At 48.5% G+C, this 9,427-nt stretch overlaps 1 pseudogene; it reads right to left on the bottom strand.

Moving 5' to 3' along the window:
* Positions 1-921: 921 nt before the first annotated feature.
* LOC141582930 (phospholipid phosphatase 2-like) lies at positions 922-9,206 on the bottom strand (annotated as a pseudogene).
* Between the last annotated feature and the right edge of the window lie 221 nt (positions 9,207-9,427).

The raw sequence follows: 9,427 nt of genomic DNA on the forward strand, positions 1-9,427 counted from the left end.
ACTTTCCTGGACAGGATCCTGTCTGACACCTGCATGGAGGCAAGTTCCTAACATTCAGCTGGCATTCTGCAGGGTTTGGGTCACCCTCCTTACCAACTACCAAGGGCAGGTCTCCATTATGGCCCATTTGGTGGGGCTCCCGGGCTGCAATTTTGTCTCCCAGGGCTACACCAGCCTTCCCGAAGGCTAAGGCCTGATAGGAACACCCTGCAGGGTGAGGGAATAAAAGAGATTTCAGGTGCAAACAAAAGATCAGCAGACATTTAAGTTACCGCCTGTACAAAAAACAACTGTACCCTTTACCCTCCTGTTGAAAAAGTAAGCTCTGTGTGTTCTGTCATCACTTCAGGGAAACCAGCCCCTGAATTACTCATTTCAGAAGCATGGCCCCCAAGTGCACAGGGTGGACATGAGCAGAGGGGAGGGGTGTGCTGACCCATCTGACCCTTGACCCGAGTGCCATGCAGTGAGAAACACAAGGGGATGGCTTGGTTGCTGCCCTCCACCGTCACAGCGGGTTAGTCTGCCTGATGCCTGAGCTCTGCGGAGCCCTCTGACAGGAGGAACACCGTCCCAGAACGGCCATAAGGAACAGAGGCACTGAGACCACTTGTCACACCAATGCCCCATTTTACTAAAAACCACATGTACACTACATTTTACAAAACAGTCCCTTTCTTAACCCCATAAAAGAATGGGGTTATTTGGGGAGCTACAGAAACAGATCCCCCTCCAAATGCTCATGGCTACCTAGGCCTCCCCAGATCCCTGGTCCAGTGCAGGGCAGGGGCAGCAGAGCCTGCTCAGGGTTTGTGGAGCCTGTCTGGAGACCTCACTGCCTACCCAGGGTCAGAGGGACCACCTGGGGGGGCCAGCCTCAGCTGGACTCACAGCCACTCTCTGCCTGGGTGGGGTCCAGTCTCAGGAGGAGCAGTGCGGGTACCCATAGTGGTTGTGGTCAGCCTTACCCAGGGTCACTGTCAGTGACAGGCTGGGCTTCCATTCCAGCTCCTCGTCCTTTGGGCAGTGCTGTGGGGGTTGGGCTTGAAGAAGTCCGAGATGTAGCAGACTTGGCAGATTGGAGGAAGGTGAGACTGGGTAGGGGCTGGGCAGGCACCAGGGACATGGGCATGAGCAGGAGGAGGAGGAACAGGGTCCCAGGTGGGCAATGAGAGGAAGAGTGCCTGTGGAGGGAAGAGAGTCCTCTTAGTAGAGGAGCAGTGGAGACCACTGTGGTGCTGACGGGTCCAGGGAAGGACTGCGGGGTGCAGGCAGGAGACCCAGGGAAGGAACTGGGGAAAGGTGTCCAGGGATGAACTGGGGTTACGGGAAGAAGTCCCAGGAGATGATCTGGGGAGGAGGGGTCCAGGGAAAGACTGGAGTTTGGGGTAGAGGTTTCAGGGGAAAAACTGGGGGAAGGAGGGGTCTCACGGAAGGAACACATTTGGAGGAAGGGGTCCCAGGGGAGGTGTCTGTGGGGCAAGAGTGCACAGGGAAAAACCAGGGCGGGGCAGGGAGTGGCCTCTGGACAGCATAGGGGGTGAGTCAGGCTCAGAAGCTCACAGTGAGACCAGCCACCAGCGCCTTCTGCAGGAGGCCAGCAAGGACTTCGCTCCAGTGGTGTTTGTGATCAGACACGTGGGTGTAGCCCACATAGAGGGCAAAGGGCACCAGGAAGAACCTCGCCCACTTCTAGCAGAGCCGTGCCTGCATGTAGAGCTGGGATGGGAGAGGGTGCCTCAGCCTGTGCCCTGCTAGGCCCTCCCACACTCACTGCACAGATGGTAGCTCCAAGGATGGGGGCAAAAAACTGGCCAACCGAGGGCCTCCTGTTTTCATAAAGAAGTCAGTGAGTGCCCCCATCACAACCACAACCCATTTTACAGCTGGAAAAACCGAGGTCCAGGGAAGAGAGTGACTTGACGGGCAAGCCCCAGAAAAACAAACTCACCACCAGGAACACCAGGCAGTACATAGCAAAGGAGGTGTGTCCCGAGTAGAAAAACAACCTGGGGAAGGAGAGACAGCAGGTTGGACGGTGGATGGCTCAGTTGGCATCTTCCAACCTCTTGTTGCCCCCGCTCCTCCCACAGAAGGGAGAGTTAAACACCGCAGCTGCCAGTGTTATAGGCCACCAAATCCCAGGAGCAGAGGCTGCTCCTCTGTCCTTTCCAGTTATCTGATGATGGAATCAGGAGAGTCTCCAACTGGGGCTTTGGCATGAGATGCCTCACCTGTGAACACTCTGAGGCTTGAACCCAACACCCAGGGCAGACGGTAGTGTCCAGCAAGGAGGCAACACCGGTTTTATTTTCACTGTGTTTCTTTTCAGGATTTTCTCCCAACTATGGAACTGAGGGAATATTTCTTTTCATATAAATTTGAGATCCCGTGAAGGACATGAATGAAAAACAGAACATAGGAAGCAACAAAAAACTGGCAAAAAATTGAAATCAACTTCTTTGGAACTAATCAAAAGCTTGCAGGAACGAGAGGATCACTTGATTAATATAATCCAGTTGAGGCCGGGCACAGTGGCTCATGCCTGTAATCCCTGCACTTTGGGGAGCCGAGGGAGGTGGATCACAAGGTCAGGAGATTGAGATGAGCATGACCAACATAGTGAAACCCCATCTCTACTAAAAACACAAAAATTAGCCAGAAGTGGTGTCACATGCCTATAATCCCAGCTACTTGGGAGGCTGAGACAAGAGAAACACTTGAAAACCTGGGAGGTGGAGGTTGGTGTGAGCCAAGATCATGCCACTGCCTGGGTGACAGAGTGAGACTCCATCTCAAAAACAAAAACAAAAACAAAAAAACAAAACAAAACAAAACAAAAAACAAAAAAACAAAGATAATCTATTTGGAAAACAAATAGCTCTATGGTGGTTTAACTCATCCTGGTCCCTCTCCCACTGCCTAGGTGTGGTGGCCTGAGGGTAACAGACCACATGCCCAGCACAGTTTCTGAGAAGGGGCCTTATTTGCAACTATAGACTAGGGTATGGTTCGAGGGCTGATCTTGATCTCACCTGACTGGACATTCTCCCAGTTCTGAGGTACTACCTGGAGGACACTTGTAGGAAATGTTTACAAGAAATTTGTTAGTCTCTGTGGCCTGGGGCCACGAGAGCAGATGAGGCAGAAATAGATGAGCCAAACAGTGTAGGAAGAAAGGCCAGGGAATAAAACACTCTGGGGAATGAAGGCTTGGAACCTATAAGACCAGAGCAGGGCAGGAGCTTGGAAAAGGTCTGCGAGGGCCCAATGCTCACATCGGGCTGGCCTTCCAGCTCTGCACAAGCAGGAAGTGAAAGTGAAGGCAGAGAAAACCTGTTTCACTGTGGAAGGGCTGACCCCACAGGCACACAGACCCCTTCTACTGACTTGGGAGGGTGTTTTTTTGTTTGTTTGTTTTTGTTTTTGTTTTTTGGTTCCAGATGTTTAAAGAAACATCTGTCCTATCACAAGCTGACCACCAGGCTAAAAGAACAGGAGGAAATGGCCACCCATAACAAAAGATAGAGACTTCACAATCAGAAAAGTCATTAAACAAATAACCACTGCAACAAAGAGAAAGAACACACCCTGAGGAGTAGGGAAACTCCTATATCCAGAGTGGCCACATTATAATATTCTAAACACACAGTTTAGAACAAAATAAAACAGGTCAGTTGTGGTGGTTCACGCCTGTGATCACAGCACTTTGGAAGGCTGAGGCAGGCGGCTTGCCTGAGGCCAGGAGATCGAGACCAGCCTGGCCAACATGGTGAAACCCTGTCTCTACTAAAAGTATAAAACTTGTCCAGGTGTGGTGGTGCATGGCTGTGATCCCAGCACTCAGAAGACAAAAGCACAAGAAGTGTTTACACCCAGGAGGCAGAGGTCACAGTGAGCAAAGATTGCACCACTGCACTCCAGCCCGGGTGACAGAGAGACTCCACCTCAAAAAAAAAAAAAAAAAAAGAAAGAAAGAAAAGAAAATAGATCAGTTAAGTTACAGTCGGGCCAGGCCCAGTGGCTTACATCTGTAATCCCAGCACTTTGGGAGGCTAAGGTGGGTGGGTAATCTGAGATCAGGAGTTCGAGGCCAGCCTGGCCAACATGATGAAACCCCATCTCTATTAAAAATACAAAAAAATTTAGCAGGATGTGGTGGTACATGCCCATAGTCCCAGCTCCTCGGGAGGCTGAGGCAGGAGAATCACTTGGTGCAGGAGAGGTTGCACTGGGCCAAGATCATGCCACTGTACACTGCACTCCAGCCTGAGTGAGATTCTGTCTCAAAAAATAAAATAAATAAAAATAATAAAAATGAAAATACAAAAATTAGCCAGGTGTCATGGTACACACCTGTAATTCCAGCTACTGGGGAGGCTGAGACAGGATAATTGCTTGAAATCAGGAAGTGGAAGTTGCAATGAGCCTAGATTGAACCACTGCACTCCAGCCTGGGCAACAGAGCCAGACTCTGTCTCAAAAAAAAAAAAAAAAAAAAAAAAAAAAAAAAAAAAAAAAGAGAGAGAGAGAGAGAGAGAGAGAAAGATGATTTAGCTTGAATGGGCTCAGGGGCTCATGCCTGTAATCCCAGCACTTTGGGAGGCTAAGGCAGAAGGACTGCTTGAGCCCAGGCATTCTATACCAGCCTAGGCAACACGGTGAGACCCTATTTCTAAGGAAAAAAAAAGAAAAGAAAATTAAAAACCAGCCAAATGTAGTGATCTATGCCTGTAGTCCCAGCTACTTGAAAGGCAGAGATGGTTTGAGCCCAAAAGTTCAAGTCCTGGGCAAGATAGCAAGACCCACATCACTAAAAGAAAAAAAAAAAAAAAAAAGGTAAAAAGAAAAAAAAAGACAGTGACAAGGAACTGAAAAAGGAAGACATAACCTAGGCAACCCTAAGGAAAATGACAGAGAGCCTTCCTTATCAGTAATTACACTGACTATAAATAGATTAAACACTCCAACTGAAAGTCAGAGATTCATTAAATGCCTTAATTCAATAAAAAGATTAACATATGCTGGAAATAAAATAAAATAAAATAAAAAGTCAGAGATCTGGCTGGGTGTGGTGGCATACACCTGTAATCACAGCAGTTTGGGAGGCCACAGAGGGTGGATCGCTTGAGCTGAGGAGTTCAAGACCAGCCTGGGCAACATGGCAAAACCCTGTTTCTACAAAAAACATAAATAAACAGTAGCTGAATGTGGTGGCCAGTCCTAGTCACTCAAGAGGCTGAGACTGGAAGATGGCTTGGCCTGAGAGTGCAAGGCTGCAGTGAGCTGAGATCACTGTCCTCCTATCTGGGTGACAAAGTGAACCTCTCTCTTGAAAAAATCAGAGACTGGACAATACATAAAAAATATGGCCCAGCCGGGCTCGGTGGCTCACACCTGTAATCCAGCACTTTGAGAGCCTGAGGTGGGTGGATCACGAGGTCAAGAGATTGAGACTGTCCTGGTCAACATGGTGAAAACCCCTTCTCTACTAAAAATACAAAAAATTAGCTGGGCATGGTTGCACATGACTGTAATCTCAGCTACTCAGGAGGCTGAGGCAGGAGAATCACCTGAACCCAGGAGGCAGAGGTAGTGGTGACCCGAGACTGCACCATTGCACTCCAGCCTGGGTAACAAGAGTGAAACTCGGTCTCAAAAAAAAAAAAAACAAAAAAAAAAACAAAAAAAAACGCCCAATTTTATGCTAGGTGTAAGAGACTTACTTTAGAGTCAGAGAATCAGAGACATAAATAGGTTTAAAGTACAAGACTGGAAAAAAAAAAAATTCCATGCAAACAGTAACAAAAAGAGAGCCAGAATAGCTATATTAATATCAGACAAAATGGACATCAAGACAAAATTTGTTGAGACAAAACTCATACGTATCATTCTATGATGATGAAAGGATCAGTCTATCAAAAATATATAGCAATTATAAAGGTAAAGGTAGTAAACCACAGAACTACAAAATACATCAAGCAAAAATGGACCGAGCATTACAACATGAACTTCCAAAACACAAGAATGCACTGTGTTCAAACAGTAAAAACATACAAAAACAATTTTTGTTTTTACTCTATTCACTTATCCTCTTTTTTCTTTTTATTTATCTTTTTCCTGTAGCTTTGAGCAAAACAAAAACAACTTTTTTTTTCGACAGAGTCTCCTGTCTCCCAAGCTGGAGCACAGTCAACTCACTGCAACCTCCGTCTCCCAGATTCAAGCGATTCTCCCACCTCAGCCTCCTGAGTAGCTGAGATTACAGGCATCCATCACCAGGCCAGGCTAATTTTTGTGTTTTTAGTAGAGATGGGATTTCTCCATGTTGATCAGATTGGTCTCGAATTCCTGGCCTCAATTGATCTGTTCACCTCAGCCTCCCAAAATGCTGGGATTACAAGTGTGATCCACTACATCTGACCAATTTATTTATTTATTTATTTATTTATTTTTTTTCTTAGTCAGAGTCTCACTCTCTCACTCAGACTGGAGTGCAATGGCACCATCTTGGCTCACTGCAGTCTCTGCCTCCCTGGTTCAATCAGTTCTCTGCCTCGGCCTCCTGAGCATCTGGTATTATAGGCATACACCACTACACCTGGCTAATTTTTGTATTTTAAGTAGAGATGGGTTTGTTGGCCAGGCTGGTCTGGAACTCCTGACCTCAGGTGATCTGCCCACCTCAGCTTCCCAAAGTGCTAGAATTACAGGTGTGAGCCATTTTGCACAGCCCTCCAAAATTTTTTTTTAATTAGAAAAGGAATCTGGGCACAGTGGCTCATGCCTCTAATCCCAGCACTTGGGAGGCCAAGGTGGGCAGATCACCTGAGGTTAGTAGTTCGAGATCAGCCTGGCCAACATGGAGAAACCCCATCTCTAGTAAAAAATACAAAATCAGCCAGGGGTGTTGGTGGGTGCCTGTAGTCCTAGCTACTCAGGAGGCAGAGGCAGGAGAATTGCTTGAACCCACGAGGTGGAGGTTGTGGTAAGCCAAGATCACATCATTGCACTCCAGTTTGGGCAATAAGAGTGAAACTCCGTTTAAAAAAAAAAAAATTAGAAAAAGAGAAGGCAGACATAAAAGACAACATAGTGTATGATTATGTTTATATAAAAAATTGAGAACATGCAAATCTACAGATAGAAAATAGGATAGTGGTTATTGCCAGGGGCTGGGGGAGGAGTGACAGCTAATGGGTACAAGAGTTCTTTGTTTCCTTTCTTTTCCTTTTTTTTTGAGACAGGGTCTCACTCTGAGACCCAACCTGGGGTAGGCACAATCTTGGCTCACTGAAATCTCTACCTCCCAAGTTCAAGTGATGCTCCCACCACAGCCTCCCCAGTAGCTGGGACTGCAGGTGCCCACCACCAGGCCTGGCTAATTTTTTATTTGTTTGTTTGTTTGTTTGAGATGGAATTTCACTCTTCTTGCCTAGGCTGGACTGTAATGACACAATCTCAGCTCACCATAACCTCCGCCTCCCAGGTTCAAGCGATTCTCCTGCCTCAGCCTCTCGAGTGGCTGGGATTACAAGCGTGTGCCACCATGCCTGGTTTATTTGGTATTTTTAGTAGAGAGGATTTCTCCATGTTGGCCAGGCTGGTCTTGAACTCCCAACCTCAGGTGATCTGCCTGCCTCAGCCTCCCAAAGTGAGGGGATTATAGGTGTGAGCCACCTAACCTGGCCTAATTTTTTGATTTGTCATAGAGACGGGGTTTTGCCATGTTACCCATGCTGCGGGTTCCCTTCTGATGAGATTAATATATTCTGAAATTAGGTAGAGGATATGGCTGTACAGCATTGTGAATGTACTAAAAATGAACTGTACACATTAAAATTGAAGAAACGGTGACTGTTATCTTATACGAACTTTATTTTTATTTTTTATTTTTTTTGGTCTGACATTACCCTAGGCTTGTCAGTCAATATTTTTATTTTTTAAAAGGACAACGATGAGTTGAAACGTTTAAGGATCTATCAGTAGAGGTGATAAGAAGACAGCACAGAGCAGGGCAGGGGTGAGACTCAGGGGAGACAGACTCCTGCTGTCTGTGGGGCACTGGAAGCCCTGAGGCCTCCCTGCTGCCTGACCACCTGCTTGCTGGATCCTCACCATCTGGCTTCTGTGGCTTCTTCAGCTCCCACTGCCCCCCCACCCCAGCAAGCTCTCACAGGCTCCCACTGTGAAGGATGCTTGTCCACACTCAGCTGGCCTTGGTGGCATCAGCAGCATTTCCCCTGCACACTGTCTCCAGCTGCATGTAGACCGAGCAGTTGACCCGGTTCCACGCGTGGTCACAGATGGCCAGGAAGTTGGGGCACAGACAGCTGATTGTGTACTTGGCCACAAGTCTATCAGAAACTGGCTCACGGCCACCCTGAACAGGAAGGTCCCCAACACCTTGTACATGACAGCCACGTAGTTGTTGAAGTTGGAGTGGAAATAGAGCTGGTCCGTGTGCACCAGGTAGGTTTCTCCTGCCGAGATCTGCACGTCAGGCAACCACAGTGACCAGCGGGAGTTCCGGTCAGCCCGTGGACCCTCACTGGGCCTCAGTCCTCCCCACAGGCCTCCCAAAGGCTGCTGCAGAGCTGGGAACTCTAAAGGTGCCCTAGTCAGGCTCGGTGGCTCACGCCTGCCATCCCAGCACTTTGGGAGGCTGAGGTGGGCAGATTACCTGAGCTTGGGCATTCAAGACCAGCGTGACCAACACTGAGAAACCCGTCTCTAGTAAAAATACAAAATTAGCCAGGTGTGATGGTGCACTCCTGTAGTCCCAGCTACTGGGGAGACTGAGGCAAGAGAATCACTTGAACCCAGGAGGTGGAGGTTACAGTGAGCGGAGAGCCTGCCATCACACTCGGGCCAGAACAACAAGAGTGAATCTCCATCTCAAAAAACAAAAGTGAGTTCCTATTACCTACAAGTACCACTTGGGGCAAGGCTGTATCCCCCAGCCCGCCACAGACCTCCAGGCCACCCCCATCAGAAACCTAGGGTTAGGCTGTACCCCAACCTGACACCCTCCCTGTCCCTCTGAACCCCTCCTGCCTTACAAGGTTGACAGTGGTCATGATGGTGACCCCAGCCATGAGCCCATGGGTGACGGTGTCTGGCTGGTAGGGGTACTGGATGAAGTCATATCCATAGCAAAATCCTCACTTACACGGGACATTCACCAATGACAGGACAGCAAAGGGCAGGGAGGCTGGAGGGGGAGAAGACCCTGGGAGCTGCGAGGTTCTCCAACCACCTGGGCTGTGGGGCCCTCACAACTGCCCTGCCTCGAGGCCTCACACTGCTGCTCCCACCAACAGCAAGGAAGAGCTCTTCCCACAGCCTGTGAAAGGCCCATGCGACACCCCTTTCCCATTGCCCTCAGATGAGCACCAACTCCCCAGGCCCTCTCCCCCTCATACCC

The sequence above is a fragment of the Saimiri boliviensis genome, chromosome Y (assembly GCF_048565385.1).
Source record: "Saimiri boliviensis isolate mSaiBol1 chromosome Y, mSaiBol1.pri, whole genome shotgun sequence".
Classification (NCBI taxonomy): Eukaryota; Metazoa; Chordata; class Mammalia; order Primates; family Cebidae; genus Saimiri; species Saimiri boliviensis.